This window comes from Amblyomma maculatum, chromosome 10 (genome assembly GCF_055883805.1).
Source record: "Amblyomma maculatum isolate TAMU_Amacu chromosome 10, ASM5588380v1, whole genome shotgun sequence".
In the NCBI taxonomy this organism is placed as follows: Eukaryota; Metazoa; Arthropoda; class Arachnida; order Ixodida; family Ixodidae; genus Amblyomma; species Amblyomma maculatum.
This window is the reverse complement of record NC_139353.1, coordinates 31457889-31477396: the sequence shown is the minus strand read 5'-3', so window position 1 is coordinate 31477396 and position 19508 is coordinate 31457889.

Genomic DNA, 19508 nt, shown 5'->3' with positions numbered 1-19508 from the left:
TGCTACACAGGTTCAGCTATTGTGTCGCCTAGATTTGCGTAACTGCACAAAGCTAGGGTAGAACGAGAAAAAGAAGATGGCTACACAGAATGAAAGAGCACTGAAGAAGAGTAGAGGGGAAGCCTCTGTTCGGAAGCCGAGTTCGGCTTGTGAACTGAGGCTTCCCCTCTACCCTTGTTCAGTGATATTTGATACACAAATCTAGGCGAAGCAAGAGCAGAACCTGGCTGAAATGAGATACACATTTGCCACTAATTAAATGTCTTCATTCTGTTGACCGCAGCCTGACAGCAGCGCCTCACTGCGGGACTTGCCGTTGTCTCGGCAACGCGTTGTTTTGCATGCAGCTGTTATGCAGTCGCTATGCATCTGTTGACCGATCACAGCCGCGCCACATCAAAACAAGATTTTGTTCGGGGCGATAGCCTAACGATGAGTGCTCACGCACTAATTAATACCTGGTAAAATGTTATACGCATCAGATTACATGTAATTAACCGCATATTTGTGCAATTTTGTAATCAATTGATTACTTTTTGAAACATAACGTTTATGGTAATTCAATTATTTTTCTTCCATAAATGATTACTGGCAATCAATTACTTGAAAAAAAAAAAACGCTACAGGGGGGAAGCATCCGCGACGATATGTGGTTGCGTCAAATTTTTCGGCCGCACGACTGTGCACATGACTACGCGGCATATTTCACTCTTTGCGGTCTTCGTTCTTGGTGTTTAGCTGGCGCCATTTATGAATAGATTATTCTTCAAGCAAGTAATGCACAGTGAATTCGTTGTTATAAAGTACCACCATTTTCTTAACTTTCAACATTTCTTGTTGACAGTTTTAAAACACATCCGAAATTAGAAACCTCAATATATAGCATGCTCGTTATTGTAGGCCGCGTCTGATTTTGCCAAAAAAAAAAGCATGCATAAACGATTATTTCAGCTTTTCAGTTACATTACTTGCAGCTACTTTTCACAGCGACGAGAATTTTGGAAAATGCGTCCTGTTGAAAATTAACAACTTTAAAAAGAATTTAAGAAAGCCGCACTAGCTTATTGAAGTTTGCGCGAGTTTGTCATGGCAACAGAGTTCGAAAAAAGTGACCCAATAGTAATCGATTGCTGTTCGGTAATTATTCAGTTACTTTATTGGGGCTCTAATTGACTACTGTAATCGGTTACATTTCAGGTAGAGTAACTGCAATTAAACCTTACTTCTTTCTTTAGCGTGTAGAACATTTGTTCAAATGGAGCCGCATCCTCCCTCCCATACCCACCTCTAAAGAAGTGACTCATAAGCTCACCCCTGCATCGATGTACAAATAAATCTATTTGAGATCTTCATACCTAATATCAATGACAATATTGTTCAAGATATAAGTAAAATTCGACAAGATGCTTATTCTTCCTGCAGGTTGTGATGGCGACTGTCGTAACACCATGAATACATATTAGTTCGCAAATTTATGCGAAAAGTTGTACGTTGCATATTGCACAAGATGCGGTGAATGTCATGGCAGTTGGTCCAAGTTGGCGTTGAGAGGGATGCCAAATCGGAGCCAGAGAAGGATGGCGAGCTTATTGATCTTCCGGGCATAAATTGACACTAGCCAACTCTCACATGCGATGTATGGATGCGAGAATTGGACTGTGAAAAAGGCTGACCGCCGAAGAATTGACGCGTTTGAATTGTGGTGCTGGCGAAGACTCTTGAGAGTTCCTTGGACTGCCAGAGGGTCAAATCAGTCGATATTGTCGACCATAAACCCTGACTGCTCATTGGAGGGTCAAATTCTGAAGTTAAAGCTCAGCTACTTTGGTCATCTGATGAGAAGAGAGGAGTCGCTGGAGAAAGATTTGATGTCGGGAAAGGTTGAGGGTCGCCGGAGAAGGGGTAGGCAGCGAACGCGATGGTTAGACGGCATCCTCGAGGCACCGCAGATGAAGTTACGTGATGTTAGAAAGATAGTGGGAGTCCGGAAAGCGTGACGTGACATGGTCCATAGGGTCACGAAGAGTCGGACACGACTGAACGACTGAACTGAACTGAACTCTCACACAGCAAAATAAACAGGTGGCACTCGGAGGCGCGTTCTTTTGTTCTTTTCTGCAGTGAATGCAACTTGACGTATCATGAAGGTTGTGGTTGTAATGGTCACAAATGCCGTCAGCTGCCAGTCAACCATTGCACCCCCCCCCCCTCCCCCCCCTCCCCCCTCCCTCTATTTCTTTTCCTGCCTCTGTGTTCACTTGATCAGTTTCTCTGAGATTTCTTTTTCACACGTCCGCTTCAGCTGTTTGAGGGTATACCTTATCGTTATTTCGGCCTATGTGGAGCAGGAGGTGAACAAGAAAACAAAGCAAGAAAGGGAAGCCAAACAACGAAATACAAGAATAAAATCAAAATATGGGGACACCTAAGTTTTTTTTTTCTATGTTATGACGCGACGACATTAATAGATTCGGTCTACGGCTTCCGTCTGGCAGAATCTCTTTAGTGTAACTTGTTTAATTACTATTTCCTTAATTTCTGCCTATACTATCTCGGTCATACTCATTAAAATATGGTGAGCTATACCACATTACGTGCAAGAGCCCCGTTTGTCACTGGAGATCGGGGGCTCGTTTCCCATCTCATCTTTTTGTCTCAAACGAACTACTCATTTTTGCAGGTTCTGCCAACTCGATGTCGTGTAGTCTTGTGACGTCACACAAGCCACCGACCAACCAGCGCCGGTCACGTCGCCTGAGGAACGCCCGTGATATGTCGCTCATAATGGCCATGAAGCGAGGTTTTGTGGAGAACGGTGCCCTATAGAAGTCTTGTTAAAATCATTTGCGTGCAAAACAGCACTTTTCAGTGCAACACGAGGATGTACGCAACAGCCAGCTCTACACAAGACACAAAGAAAGAGACGATCAGCGAATAGAGTAGGCACATGCACATATGAAATAAGTCAGTATAAATAACATATGCTTGCCTTTGTGCAATGTTATAAAAATATTTGCAGAACCTGCGCGCTAGAAGAGATCATCATCTAACGGATGTGTATCAGTATTGCGCTCAAGTCAATGGTACGGCTATAACCAGCGTGGAAAAAGGCATCTGATGTCCTACTTTACGCATCAGGCCTTGGGATCAGGGATACAGGGATCAGGCCGGGAGAGCTGTGATCATGTGTTGGGAATATTACAGAAAAGTCTCGGGGCGAGGGGATTGAAAAAATGAAACGGAATGAAGCACCCCAAATCGCTTCGGCTTAACTGTGAAGGTGCAGTTGGAAGAACGCTAACCACTGGAATACTAACACGGGAAATCGTTAGCGATGCATGTGTTCATGAGAATCTTTCATCCTTAATTCGGAAACAGGGATATACACCTACTACATATCAAGAATAGGGTAGGGCTTTCGGGAAATGGGGCACGAAATTCGCATGCCGCCTCCACACTGGTGTACGGTGTCACAATTTATGTATAAGAGAACATACATAGTCACAAATTCCATACTTTGACGTTCTATGATCCATGACTCGCACAATTTGTGCAACGTACCATTACTCGGCGCATTAGTAGTTACGTAGTGTAAGGTGTAGAGTATGTATAAACAATGCGCATATTCGTGACTCATAGTCACTATAGTACTTTCGCATTCTCACACATAAACACGCTTAAATGCCTCTGCCGAATTTTTAGCCTTGAATGCCTCTTCGTACTTGTCTGATAGGCAATAATCATAACTGTCACCTGTCACAGCATGCGTGACGTCGAATCAGGTGAGAAGCAATTGTCAAGTGACTGACATTGACAGCGTGGACGATGGCACAGTGCACGCGACGACGTTGTATCAAAGCGCCTGTGTGGCCGCCACCTTGTTGTCTCCCGTGAAAACCATTAGCCCAGGGGCGCGCCGCTATTCTCGGTGTGCATGGCGGGGCCGGGGAAGCCCCCCACAGGACCAGAAGAAAGCGAAAGTGATCATCATTGAGGTTTCCGCGGCCGGGCGCCTCAAGAGTAGTTCAGGGAACCGTGTATATAATGCCTCCTGCGTATACGTGTGTTTTGCCTGCTCTTTTTCCGTTCGCTTGCTTTCCCGAGACATGACTTAGCTCACCTTGACAGCAATTTCTACTTGTTTCTCTCTAAACTCGCACTGTTTTCAGTGCCTAACGCAACTTGTACGTACCTGTAAGCGACACCGGCAGTGGTAATAACAAGGCTATTTGTGAACCTTCGATAAAGAAGAAAACGTGTGATACAGCAGTGGCCAGCGGGAAGGGGGCAGACCACTGTGCCACCGATGAATTCGTTAAGGGTGCAGTTCTTAACCACGGAAAGCCTAGATTAGTAAAGACAGCAGTTTTGCAAGCAATAGGTATTGTGGTTCCTCCAACATGCAAGTTCCCAGGATCTCGATAACTCTATGCGCCTTTTCTACGTACTTTTTATAGGATTAATAGTAAAACAAGCACTTATCACGATGCTGACTCAGAGGCTCAACCTGCAATGGGAAGCGTTCAAAATCCGCCTCATGGTTCTTGGCAAGTTGCGTAAAGCTACACTTTCACAATGCGTTTGTTTCGTTGTTTACTAAAGGTGAAACATTTTGTTGTCTGGGCGTTACAATAGTCTTCGTCACACGCAGCGTGATGCGGCAATATGGGGAAAACGTTTAGCTTCGCACGCAAGAAAAGGAGGCAAATGTTCTTTCTATGACATTTTATTCTGAAGGGCATTCCTGAGTGTCGTATTTATACAAAATCTCAATGCACGGCGGTCTCTTGTCTTGGCTACTGCTCAGACCGACATGAACTGAACTTTACGGGCTACCATTCCACCAAGTCATTTCTCTGATAGGCATAATTAGTAAAAAGGCATTTTTAAACTAGGCATATCTATCCCAAGTCTATTTGAACATGTATAGACTTTAGCATCGGGTAAGGAAGTAACCGAAATTCCTCCTCTCTGGGCAGCCGGAAGCAGGTTTCGCTGTAGCTTTCACAGTGCTTGCACGAGGAGCACCTCACTGTCCAGTAAACAATATGGCAGCGCCCATGGAGGACGAACTTCGAGCAAACACTCTTAACAGTGTCGATATCGATTACTTGCCTGTGCTGGCTGCAGCTTGAGTAAAGCAACTCATTTCGCCTCGACTTCGACTATTCCTCGACTAGATTTCTCTTTCAGCATCGTGTTTGTTGCAAGTTTTGCCTGGACTAAAAAATAATTCGTAAAGAAAGTGACTCAAGCACGAGCTTTAATTTATCACAGGCGGAATATGCTGGCCGTTCACGATAGTCGTGAAGAAAAGAAGTAGTTTAGGAGTGACTCTTTCTTTAACCATTTTTGCATATTTTGCATTGCACATTCGTCATGCAAGTAAGCATCAAGAAAAAAAGCCGTTGCTGTGGCAGAGTTTCAGCCTGCATGCGCGGACGAGTTCGAGGTGACACATCTAGAGCGGGAACACCTCTCCCACTTCGATCAGCCGAGTGGCGGAGCTACTGCCGGCGCCGATGCAAAAAAAAAAAAAAAAAAAAAAAAAGCATGTGACTTCCAGCATAATTTCGGTATGACGAGGATCGGATACACGGAGCGTAAGTTTTCCGTTCTCCTTAATGACAGGCAACGCGACTCCGTGGTATCTCGTTGCCAGGGCAAACACTGGCAAACAGCGAACGTATACCATATTGCGCACGAAGATGCACTAATAGCCGCGCAGAGAGACTTGCTCTCTCACAGCCTGCATTTTTTATTCGCTTATCTTGTCGTTACAGCAACGCTATTTTGATGGGATGTGAGTATGCGTGCCTTCAATAACTTTCAAGAACCAAACAGCGCAAGAAAGAGTGGAAGAAAAATCTTTTTATTGTCTAAAATGAGCGGGGCTTAACCATCTGACTTGCCTCCATCAGTTTCTCCATACTCATGGCGGTCTAAAGATTTGGGAGACGCTCAAGCTCCGCCTTTAAGGATACTACGCGATATTGTTAAAGAGGCCTAACATATCGCGATCCGCGATCCGTCACCGTGACCCGCTACTGCGGGCCGCCGGTGGATACGCGCTGATTATAGTCCAGATGCGGCTGTCAGTGTGTCGACTTCCTGCATGTGGCGCCAACAGGCGCTGTCAAGGAGACCTGGGCATGCGCAGTGGAACTCGCGGTGGCGGATCAAGGCAATGGATCGTGGATTGCGCTAAAGCTCTCAAATGTCTCCTGTCACGGCTTCCTCCGGTGGATCCCTGCTCGCGTAAGTTTGTCACGCGCCTATTCATTAACCTCCTCATTTCTGCCTCTGTTATCTCATACGTACTCATTATTATCATACACACGTAAACTGCCGTATTATGTGAAAGACCATCCGACACAGATATAAAGCTTAACCTCACTTGAACGTACCTGCGTGGTCTCGGGGTAGCGTGTCTTACTACAGATTCACTGGTTCCGGTGGATTTGATTCCCATCCTTACCCTTCCATCTCAAAAGGTCATGTCACGTGGCCTCGTGACGTCACAGGCCCTGCAACCAATCAGGGCCAAGCATGTCAGCGGTGAACTACCACCCGCCATAGGCATGCACAAATTTCTCGCTGACAATTCCGATAACGCTGACGCCGGATGTGAGAACGAAGTCTTTAACGATGGAAGCACCGAATTTTTTTTTTGTTTATTTATTTATTGATGCAGCCAACTGGTTAGTTTCTTAAGCAATTACGTTTCATATTCCTCTTTGGGACAACTCAGCTTGCAATACGTCTAACGGGTAAAACTTTCCTCGACCATTTGAACGCCACTCAAGTGGTACAAACGCAAAAAATGGCGGCACTGGTGTAAAGACGCGGGTGAGAAGAGAATGTTACCTAATCGCCTCTATAATCGAGTTAGCTACATTTCTAGATGAGATCGCGAATGCGCATACCTGCAGCAAAACAGCCGGACGCATCTATATCGTAACTGATTTTTAAGGCATGTATACGCTGCAAACGCTAGAGAAAACACGTGCCCATTCGCTTATCTTTATATATTTTTTTTTCTTTTCATTTTGTCCTAATACTGGCAGCAGCCAAATGATGTGCTTGGGAGTAACTGCGCGGCAGGTTACGGCAGCCCGTTAAGACAGCCACGGGAATCACTCACCTTATAGAGAATCCATGAACACGCAACGAGCGCCAAAGTATTACCGCCACTTTATACCCTGGAGGTGTCTTCATTCAAACGTGCTTCTAAATCACTCGTCACGGAGGAAGTATTCCTCGCTAATATTTTCTCCACTCTTTCCTTCCTCTCGCTTCAGTGGTTTCGCCCAGCGATTCGGTCGAACAAAAGTAACCGAGCAACATGATTATAATGCGTCAGAATCATTAAACTGTCAGATCACCCCGCCTCGTTCGCTAACCATCTTGAAGGAACCGGTCTTAACTAATGGCGTTTACTGTACAGGTGCCTCCAACAAGCCGTATACGTTGCAATCGACTCGCACCCATATGAACGTGCACGTCTTCGGAGATGTATGAAGGCGCGAAGTCGCGTTACCTTAAATGCAAAGATGGTGGAATGGTTTGCTTCTGAAGACCGGCAGGGCTGCGGGAGGCTACAACCCACCAAATTTATGAGACTCCGACGCACTGCAGTTGATGTGTTGTCCTTCCGGGGTCCTGATCTATCCTCTCCGGCAGACTGGACGTGCACGGGCTCTGGCCGTTCCAAACGAAAGACTTAGGGGCGAGCGGTTAAGGGCGATTTGTATCCTCTGTTTATCTGGCGCACTGCTGAAAATAACGGGGCACTTTAAACAGACGCGACCATACTTCTTCGGTCTGCTTTGGAGCAGAGCATGGCCGCGGAGTTAGTGCTCGTTACGGTCAAACGCGTTAGCGATTATATCAGATGGTAATTTGCAATTTGTACTACACAGACGGTTATTGACTATTCTTTGTCGCTCCTCAATACATGTTGAACGGAAATTCAGTACGAGCGTCGTTATTTTTTCATCGTTTCTTTTCTTATCTTTCAAAGCAACCAGAACCCACCGGTTCAATTGCAGTGGGTATTTCTTGCCCTTGGCACGAAGTGCTGCCTTGCGTGCCCGTTAAGAGCTCCGTGGCCTGCGTCCCGTACAACCCTTTCCTCGCGTGACAGCCGCGTATGGCTGGACAGGGCATATAAAGCCGGGCTCAGCTATGCGGAAGAATGCCCCGAGCGAGCAATAATAACCGCGGGGACTCCCAATCACCCAGCTTATTGCTCGGCCACCGTTTCGAACAACGGCCCCTGCATAAGCTTTCGCCGTGAGCGGCGGCGTGACAGTCTCTTTTTCCGAAGTTTGATTCCTGCCGATGCGTTGCGTTTCGAGGCAGTTGGCTGCCGCGTATACACCTCGCCGCTTCGCCCGCATCGCTGGTTCTCCGCTTCCTTTGCTCGTTGTATTTTTTTTTTTTTAATTTTTGCTTGCTCTTGTTTTTTCTCCGGTTCAACGCCTCTTCTGCCTTCCGTTCACGGCATCTACGAGCATAGGTGTGGAGGCTGAAGGGAGGAGGTGTTCAGAGCGCTGAAGGTTGGTAGCGTCAGCGACGTCTTCCTTAACTCCTGCGCACTCAGTCGTGTCGGGTTGCGCAGGTGAAAGTGTGAGCGGAAAAGAGAGACTTTGTATCAGTTTTTCCGCTCCAACAATGGCGAGCGGAAACGGCGAACGCGTAGCGAGGAAAAGGCCGTAAGAGCGACGCAGAGTGCCTGGTATATATGTCTTGAGGCTCTTTGAAGGTCGTCGTTGGGATGTGTTGCCTCTCACGTAAAAGACAGAAGATTGCGGGACGGAAGCTTCAAATAATAAAATTTGTTCTGGCCTTGATCAAAGGTACTCAGAAAATATGGCTTAAATTTCGGCCATGCATTGTATGCACTTATGCCGTCATGAAGCTCCTAGTCTCCGCAGGCTGTGGAGAGCCATCGCCCTCACTTTTCGAGGTATTTCGTGTTTAAGCACGCTTTAAGGGCCTCGCCATACTGCTGGAAAAGAAAATCAATGGATGTCTTGTTCAACGTTGTGCACATGAGTGTGCAGTATTCCAGGATTTCTTTTTTCCGTACTTTGAAAATGAAGGCAGTCAAAGCAGGTCAGTGAACACAAGGGACCCGACACTATTTCTGGTTGGATGCGCGTTATGCTGCAAGGATTGTGGCTCGTACTTCATGAAACCGAATTCAATTTTCGAACTTCGATTTTAACTATAAACTGCCAGCATTCTGGGCATGCAAAGAATAATTAGCTAGCTGTTGAGTGGTAGTTACACTCAAGGATTGAAATTAACCGTAGGGAAGCTGCGGTGTCATTGGGGTATCTTTAGGTAAACAACTGGCATCTGTGTGATTTGATTTATTGATCGCCTAGGTGACACACCGTCGCTGTCCGAAAAGCATCACCCTCTGGCCATGTGCTAGCTAAGCGGCCTTTTTCCCTCTCATCCGTCATTTAGAGCAGTTAGTAGGTTGAAATGGGTTATAACTGAAAGTACGACACTGACGCTAAGTGCGCATGAGTTTCATGAAAAAGTGTGATGTTCGGTCACAACGACGATTTAGCAACCGCTAAATCGGTACCATCAGTAGGTATATCGCGAGATTCTCGGCCTCCCGATCAACTGAATGCGATAACTTAATGGTCTATGGTTTAAAAAGTTCAATGTCCCAAAGCAACACACGCTATGAGAGACGCCGTAGTGGAGGGCTCCGAAAATTTCAACCACCTGGGGTTCTTTAACGCACACTGACATCTCACGCAGCCACACGGGCGCCTTAATAGAGAGATTTAGCACACCGTGATCCGCGTTCCGCTACCGTGATCCGCCACCGCGCGTTCCATTGCGCATGCCCAGATAGTAAGTAAGTAAGTAAGTAAGTGAGAAGTCCTGATCCCTTTTGACTCAGGGCAGGCGTTTGTCAACGCCACAGGGGAAATGGATAGTTAAAGGAAAAGAGCACCGCTGTAAGTAAGTAAGTAAGTGAGTGAGTGAGTAAGTAAGTAAGTAAGTAAGTAAGTAAGTAAGTAAGTAAGTAAGTAAGTAAGTAAGTAAGTAAGTAAGTAAGTAAGTAAGTAAGTAAGTAAGTAAGTAAGTAAGTAAGTAAGTAAGTAAGTAAGTAAGTAAGTAAGTAAGTAAGTAAGTAAGTAAGTAAGGAAGTAAGTAAGTAAGTAAGTAAGTAAGTAAGTAAGTAAGTAAGTAAGTAAGTAAGTAAGTAAGTAAGTAAGTAAGTAAGTAAGTAAGTAAGTAAGTAAGTAAGTAAGTAAGTAAGTGAGAAGTCCTGATCCCTTTTGACTCAGGGCAGGCGTTTGTCAACGCCACAGGGGAAATGGATAGTTAAAGGAAAAGAGCAGTACATCACACATTGCGTCACTGTGCACTGAAATATGTCTTTCGTTACACTATTGCACTTTAAAGGCACCGTCGGTTGAACGGCCTCATGAAGCCTCACGAATCCAATCCGGTAGCCACGTTCAGGCCAAAAGCCAAGTCAAGTCACAGCGTCTTTCACTGTCAGTTGCAAACACGTCGCAAAATCAGCCAACACCAGTCGTTGTCGCTGCTGCCGGCGTGATTGCAGGGTCATTGTCCCCTGCTTTGTCCGTGGTGGCACAAAACGTTGGCACTGCGCTGTAGCCGCTGTTGTCGTGCTGTTCCCGCGTGGTTCAGAGCTGCTCTGGCAGGGCGGGACCCGTTTCAGGTTTCCCTGCTAGTATTTCGGAGTGGCTGTTGCCGTTCCCAAAGCTGAAGCCGTGCCTTCGTGGCTTCGGCGTGTGCTGCTCGGGCCTCTTCGGTCTCGCCTGACAGTGCTAAGCATTCGGCCAAGGTGCATGACTGTGGACCCGCAGGAAGAGCTGGACACTGTTGTAAGATGTGTTGGAGGGTCTCTTCCGGTGCTCCGCACAGTCGACACCTTGGATCCACGCCGAATAGCTCGTGCCGGCGTTGATTTGTGAGCAGGGTGCCCGTGCGGGCCTGAAATAGAAGGGCGCTGCCTCTGTCACCTCGGTAATATGATGGTGGGGATGGTTCGAGTTTATGCTGGCAGTATAATTCCAGGCTTTGTTTTTTTCCTGCTTCAGTGCGCCATACCGTAGTTTCGGCGTCTCTAATTTCTTTAAAGACCGCCTTGCGCCACTCTGTCTCTGACTTGGTGTCGTGTTTTGAGTTTCTGTTGTATTTATTGTTTAGGGACGTGTATTTTTGAATCCAATCCGTCTTGATGTTTTTGTACCTTAGATGTAGGTACATTCTGCCACTGTAGTTTGTGTTTGCCATGAATTCAAGTCGACCAGCGTATTGTAGTTTGCATTTCGCCTCCCTTGCCTCGTATGAGGACCAGCTCATTTCACCACTCACTGCTGCGGTTGCAGTTGCCAAGCTGCCCCAGCAGCCAGCGACCTAGCTCATTTTGGTGCCGCTCCAGGCATTTTGTCGTTTCTCTGGAGTAGGCCAGCACGTCGTCTGCGTACGTTGTCGCTGGTACTGCGATTGCCTTCCACAGCGTACGTCCAACAGTGTAGGGGTTGTATGAGTGTCTGGCCAGGTGCCAGACACGGCCTTTGAGGCGATTTGATTTTTTTACTAGATCGTTTTGATGTTGGTCCAGGAATTTTGGTCGGTCGCTGAGGGTGACGCCGAGGTATTTGTATTCTGATGTTTTTTTTTTTTTGATGGGGTTCTCTTGAAGGGTGCACTGGTGTCATTCGTGTTTATGCCCATCCACTGAGTTTTTTCAGTGTTGAATCTGAACTGGTCGTTTCGTGCTACTCGGGAGCAGATGTCTAGGAGTTGTTAGAGATCAGCAGCTGATTCTGCCAGTAGGACGATATCATCGGCGAAAGCGAAACAGGAAATTTTGGGTATATTCTGACTGCTTGTCCGTCGTTATCGTGTGGATTCGCAGCCCTGGTCCCTCTTTGTCTAATGTTTGGAGGAGCTCTGTGATGTAGATATTAAATAGTGTTGGGGACAGTGGGCATCCTTGTTTTAATCCGATCTTTTGTTGGACTCCATTTGATCTCAGCTCCTAGAGTCTGTACACTGCTGTGCATTGTGAGTATAGGTTCTTGAGCAGGTCGATACTTTTTTCTTCTAGTCCTATGTCCCGCAGTTTCTGCCAGATCCTCGAGAGGAGGACGCCGTCATATGGTTTTTCCATGTCTAGGAAAGCTAGATATAACATAGATTTTGCTTTGTTTTTCATTTCTAGAGCCTGGGTGAGCGTGAATATATGATCGCTCGTCCTACGGTTTCGTCTGAAACCGTTTTGAGATTCTGTGAATATGTTATTTGTTTCACAGAAGTTTTGTAGCCGATAGTTGAGGATTGAGCTGAACAGTTTCTGGACATTGCTCAACACAGATATTGGCCGGTAGGCATCTATCTTCTCGATAGGTTTTCCTTTGCCTTTATGTATAAGGGTTACTTTTGCTTCTTTCCAGGCAGGTGGAATTTGATTCGATTCGAGGATTTTGTTGAAGTAGTGTTGTAGTCCTTCTCTTGCATTTTTCTTTAGTGCTTTTAGGAATTCGTTGGGGATGTCATCTGTACGTGTTGCCTTTTTGGTTTTTAAGGTTACTGATGCATTTTTTTAGCTCTCTTGTGTATATTGGGCTTAGCAGACTGTGTTCCCTTTGTGCCCTCTTCTTTATAGCAGGAGTTGCATTTGATTCCTCTAGAGTTTTGCTTTCTGCGCTGTCTTGGAGAGCTGTGAAGTGCCACGTTAGGTAGGCTTCTTTCTCTTCTTTGGTATTTAAGACAAGTCCAGAGGTGGTGTTTATGGTAGCTGTTTTAGCAGGAGACTCCTTTGATTGCAGGGAGTCAATGTATAGCCAAAACCTTTGACTGAAATGTTTACGTTCTTTTATTACATAGATTTCTTGTTGTTTGAAGGTGGTATCAATCTTTTTAGCTGCCAAACTTTGATGCCGATAGATGGCGCCACATACTTGATGTCGGCACATTGACCTGCCGTATCGGAACCAATCAGCTTGTGCGCCCCGCCCACGAGCGGTAGAGGGTCACGGTGGCGGATCGCGGATCACGGTATGCTAAATCTCTCTATTATCGCGTCAGCCTAGTTCTTAGAAGTAACCTTTCATTTGCATTATTATCTGACGGTTATCTCACTTCATTCTTCGTCGTACCTCATTGCACGTTTCTGGTGTGCTCTGAAGAGTGAGGAGCTCCGAATCCGGTCTCGGCGGCACAGTTTCGATAGAGATATAGAACTCAAAAGCGTCCATGTGTTGTGCGATGTCAGTGCACGTTAAAGGTGCACAGGTGTTCAAAATTATTCAAGAGATCTCCACTGCGCCCCCATTCTTTCTTTTTTCACTGTCACCTACCTTTCCTCTTTCACGGCGCAGTTAAGGTGTCCAGCGAAATGGAGTAGATTACTGCGCTTTTCATTTCCTCAAAAACAACTTTTCTCGCACGGTCTTCGCCAGCAGAACGAACGAATGAATGAACATGAGGACGACGATTCAAAACACAGCGCGGGAGGCTGCGGCGATGGCAGATCGAGTGTTCCAGGCGGCAGGAAGCGGTGTTCATCTGTGAGTGCTACACTGGTTTCGAATCCCGCTTCGGGTTATAAGTATAAGCTTTTTCCGTTATTTCCATTCGAACCAAAAGGATCTGAGTGTTCCGAACAAGCTTGTTCCGGTGTTCTTCACCAGGTTAAAGTTTGTTTTCTCCAGATAAAACTCCCGCTTTATGTTTTCTGTCTGGTTCCGACAATGTTCGCGTGAGTTTTTCCGACAATTTTGTGCTCAATACGTCTATTTCTGTATGTACCGACACGGTTCAAAGGTCACAAGGCCGCCGGAGGGTCTGCTCCTAGCTGGTTCCTTTGGTAAAGGCCGTTAAGGCATACTTAACGCTCCAACAAGACAAGACGAATAGGTAATCAATTGGCGCGGCCTTTGCCATGCAGTGAACGTAAACAGTAGTTGATGATGATCTTGATTACGACTGCGATAACCTCTGATAATGAATCCCAGAAGGCACGTAGAGGTGAAGACGTGAGTGTTCTCCACCCTTTCGGAAAATTGTAGCTCTAGAAGCGCCGTAAATTGCCCCACTACATGGCCCAAGAAAAAACAAACAAACGTTTGGCTTCAAGCAGGGGCAGGTTCCTAGGCGATTAAGGGGATGATGGAGGGGGAACGAGGGGTCCCATGCGCATGGTGTCTTTTCTTTATCTTTGTTCACAGAAGCAAGCGACGTTTTCAGCGCGGTTGTTTAGTAAAATTGCTCCTCCTGACGGTAAGCTGTCTATAACATATATACAACAGCTCAAAAGCAGGGTTTAATCTTCACTTTCAGAGTGGTACGTCGCTATAAAACAACTTCATGGCCTGAGGGATCTTTCTCAGTGGATTGCCCCGCTGCAGTGGTGCAGTGATTAGGGTGCTCCAGTGGTGTGCCCAAGGATGTGGGATCGAGTCCCGACCGCGGCAGCCGCTTTTCGATGGAGGCAAAAAGCAAGGCGTCAGTGTGTTGTGCGATGTTAGTGCACGTTAAATAACCCCATGTGGTCGAAATTTCCGGAGCCCTCCACTATGCAGCGCCTCTTATAGCCTAAGTCGCTTTGGCACTTTTAACTCATAAACCAAAGTAAACCAAACCAAATTTTCTTGGTGCATCATTTTTGCATTTAAAGCGTATGTAAGTACTGACGCACTGGACGCCGGAAAAAAATTGTGTGTGTCTCGAACTTGTGCAAGCCCGTTCACTATAGTTCCAACCGGAAGAGAGCGTCCAAGGGAGGCTTTCATCGGAGTGAAATGGAAATGTTCTGATCTTACTCGCATTAATACGAAGGAAATGCGGTGCGTTGCTCTGCCGACATTAGACAACGATAGTGTATAGGTATCCTATATGCATGTGTATATTCCATATATACGATATAGTGTATATCCCAAAGCATGGCAAAAGTGGATGTAAGCCAAAGTATTCCATCAAGCTCAGCAGCCTCTTCCGGCCGATAGCAATTTAAAAATATAGCACTCCCATAAACACTTTTTTGTTTAAAGGGCGCACTTGTGAAAACAGCTCAAAGCAAAACTAACACCGCCCAGCAGTACAGTTCAGACCACCGCGTCACCAGAGATAGCTATACCTGTACTACACATAATATTCGTCATTGTTCGCATACCTTGACATGCGGTGGCCGTGAACGTACACCTGAGAGAAATGCTGTATAAATGTTCCGGGCTTACAGCCTTTCGTCGGGACTGATTCCTATATGCTACGTCATGGTGAAGTACTTTGAAGAACTTTTCCGAGAATAAATAGTACTGCAAAATAATTAAGCAAACATCAAATTGGGCTATTTTGGGGGATTTTGAAAAGACCCACATTGTCCCGTATCCTCATAGCGCATGCGATATATCAAGACCAAATCTGAGAATCACCAGTGCTGCTAAAGCAGCGACATGCCATTGGAAATTTTCGTTACATCGTTGAGCCTTTGGAGTGACTTTTAGGCCCGTGCCTTCTGCGTCTCTGGAAGTTAGCTCTTTGCTCAGAGAGATATGCTGAGAAATGCGATTTGTGTACATTGTGTGATATTTTCTTCCTTCTCTATCTTTCCTTTTTTTTTTTTTTTTTTTCCGGCAGAAGCAGCGGAAAGCGCCTTCGTATACGTGACAAGCAAAGCAATGGCCGCTTAAGGCGGAGGGAGACCAGAGAGGCATTTCTGGAAGACTCGGTCGTTTTTCCGTGTTTCTGTTGCGCTTTGGTTGTTATGTGAACGCTCTCAGGAAGCTTTGCGAAGGCGGGCCCACGCAGTACTGCGAAGAGCCAAATTTACGACATCGCGCGCGCGCGTTGCGCGGAGACCTGGTCGGCATGTCGTCGCTGCGACTGCTGCGTGATATACATCGCCCTGCGCATTACCCTTCGGCGGCAGGCTGTGTGTGCCAGTTTCGAAGTGACTCATGGCGTGAGCAACGAGAGAAGCCGGCGATCGCGGAGGCAACCTCACCGCACAAACGGGTGAAACCTCCTTGGGTGAAACACGGGGGTGAGTCGAAGTGGAGAATGCCCATGTCGAGCGCCGAAGAACAACACCGACAAAGAACGCGGGGAATGCCCGACGCTGGTTCTTTCCGGACAGTTGTTTTTAGTAGCTACAGACGCTACCCCCCCCCCCCCCCCTTCGCCTCATTCCACCCCTTTCCACGTTTTCGGGTCTCTGATCTTTCTGTCATGTGTGTGCAAACTTTCGTGTATGACTCTCATTTTTTTATTTTACTCTGCCCTTGGCTGCGAACACAGTAACGATTATGAGGGTGTGCCCATTTTTATGGCAAAAAAAGGAAAATAAATCAAAGCGGAGACTTCAACATGCTTTCTTCCTTTTCTGCTTTTACCATACTTAGTTTTCTTTATTCGAACTTGCATACAACGAACTTTTCTTTGTGTATGTGTCCACTGAACGTCTGTCGCCCACTCCCCGGCTAATGTGTTTTTCGCCCGTTCCGGCTGAGCGTTCTTGTTAGAGCTTAGACATACCACCGATCAGTTTTCCTGGAAACGGGCAGGTTATGCAGTGATCACAAAGTCTAGTGCCGTTGTATATCTGTGGTTACGAAGCAAAAAGAGCTTGTTTTAGATATCGCATAGGCGACTTGTGAACAGTGACCATACGTCATCCATTGTCGTCTGACTCGGATGTGTCTGTGAAGTGGGAAACAAGAACCACCCCTAAAGTTCGAACAAACTACGGCAAACAAGCACTAACCTACCAAGTTCCCACTGTCTTAACAGGCCCAGTCTTAATGTTGACTTCTCTGTTAGAAGCAACACATTCAAACGTAACATTAAAGCATACCTAATTGCAAACAATATTGAATTTTCTCCAATCTAACATTTCAAGATTCCTGTATGTTGATCTTAACACTTTGGTTGAATTTTCTTGGTTGGAGCAAGTGAACCAATCGCCTATGTTAGCAGCTTATGACTGGATGGCAAATTATGATTCTATTGTATATGTCTGTAATACGGTTTATTTTGTTTTTGTTGTGTACTTCTTTTGCTGCTGTGCTTTGTAACAATCTTTTTGCGGCATATGCGTTTATTATTTGTGTTAGGTTGTATATGTCTAGATTGATAATGTATTATTTCACTGGTCTGTCAAACTTTGCTTGGGTGCCGAGGCCTCGTCAGGTTTTTCAGTCTTTTGCCTCGGCTGCCCCTTTCTGTAGAAAGAAAAGAAATAAAGAAACAAAAAGTGAGAATCTTGCATTTATGTCGAAGGAGGAGATGGATATAAAAAAAGGAAAGAGAGAGAGAATCACTACAAATACATTGAAATGTAACCTTAAGATATAGATAAACAATCGCAATCATGTCGTGCAGCGTTCTGCCCTGGATATGTTGTTTCTCACCTGCAATGGGTGTAGTGCCTCGCGTTATAGCCCGCGTTGAAGGTGGTCGCCTCTTTACAAACGCGCACCAGAGAGCAGAAACATGCGATATAATCTACGTACGTTAACGAGAAAACCTTGTATATATCTTCAGCAGCAGAGCCATTGGGTGCCTAGAAAATATACTTTATGAAAAACCCACGTGACATCATGACGATATCGCCAGCGGCTAGGATAGGTAACAGCTTGTCAATAAAAACTGTAGATGTAGAATGGCAGGTCAAAAATATTCGGGTCGATGTTGAATTTCGCAGGAACTTTCATTGGTGCAATGGAAAGTAATTGAGTTGAAAATAAACTTAGTTTAACTTGGATAGGGTGGAAATTGGAGCAGGTATAGTTTGGAATTCTGAGCGTAGACGCTATCCACAGGGTTGCCTGACGTTACGTTTGGCAGGGGCTGCCACCTCAGGCCTCTCGTTTCATATGGGAGAGTGATATAAGGACCAGCCTGCCAGGACCCTTGCATTCACGTTACTCCTAGGCCACGTAGGCACGTTGGTATACGGCTTAAATCAGGGCTTTATGCTACCTCGAGTGTGTGTGTGTGTGTGTGTGTGTGTGTGTGTGTGTGTGTGTGTGTGTGTGTGTGTGTGTGTGTGTGTGTGTGTGTGTGTGTGTGTGTGTGTGTGTGTGTGTGTGTGTGTGTGTGTGTGTGTGTGTGTGTGTGTGTGTGTGTGTGTGTGTGTGTGTGTGTGTGTGTGTGTGTGTGTGTGTGTGTGTGTGTGTGTGTGTGTGTGTGTGTGTGTGTGTGTGTGTGTGTGTGTGTGTGTGTGTGTGTGTGTGTGTGTGTGTGTGTGTGTGTGTGTGTGTGTGTGTGTGTGTGTGTGTGTGTGTGTGTGTGTGTGTGTGTGTGTGTGTGTGTGTGTGTGTGTGTGTGTGTGTGTGTGTGTGTGTGTGTGTGTGTGTGTGTGTTTGCATGCGTGCGTACGTGCGTGCGTACGTGCGTGCGTGCGTTCAAGTTATGCTGAACGCCTCGTTAAGCTTAAACATGGCGCAATCAAGTCACGGTTACGCATTTTCAAAGCTATCGAACAGTAAACGCCGTGTACTAATGGATGGTGGCCGTGCCTTTCTGAGCCATCGCAATAAACAAGTAAACATCAGAATTATTTAAAAATCAGGGACGGTTAATTCAGGCTTCCAAAGAGAAAGTCTTATGTGTTCCGTGGTCGCATCGGATTTACGCCACCTTCTATAGTTTCTGCAACAGGCGCATTGTCCTTCAAGAAGGGTCAGACACACGTTTGATAGAAAAAAATTGCGAGGTTATATTTTGGTTGATTCCTCTTCTCCATGGGGAGCTTCTGTTTCTTTCTTTCTTTTTTGCTCGCATCTGACACCCTGGAGCCGACCACACTGGACGCAAACATTTGCGTGCAATGCCCCGTCTTACGGCTCTTCCCGGCATTTAGGCAGAGCTCCTAAATGCCGGGAGGGCGAGCAGGGCGAGCACTTGTGGGCGGCCTGCAAGGCGAGGCTGTAAACGTTTTTGGCACATTCGGTGTGCCGCGGTGGTAAGTATAGGCGTGTGGGAGGAACTATGGCTGCTCAGTATGCAAGTGATGTGGTACACGCCCTGAACCAACACCTAATCTGCTTGCTCGGAGAAACTTTAGACGGAATACTTCGCAACGTGGCAGGGTGAAGGAGACTACTGAGGGGGGACCGAAGCCCGTACCGAAATCAAGCTCCTCGATCATCAATCGTACTGTCCTTCCACCAGCCTTGCCCCTTGTTATAACCACTCGAGTGGTTAAACAACTGCCACATATATAATAAGGGTAGCTACAGTTTATGAGTTGTAAATTTTTGCCCAGCTAAGCAAAAGCGAGCCAGAACACTGTGGGGGCGGGCAGCGCCGTTAGAGCATTTTCCGAGCTTGTTGAGCACTATACCCCGTTCAATTCAACGCCGCCCGCTCGTACACTTCCAAACTATGCCGTATCCCCCCCCCCCCCCCCTCTCCTATTTCTCTGGCATTGGCTTACAGATACCGAGTAGGCCCTAATAGCTAGCTCGTATACCATGCACTGATGTGTCCTC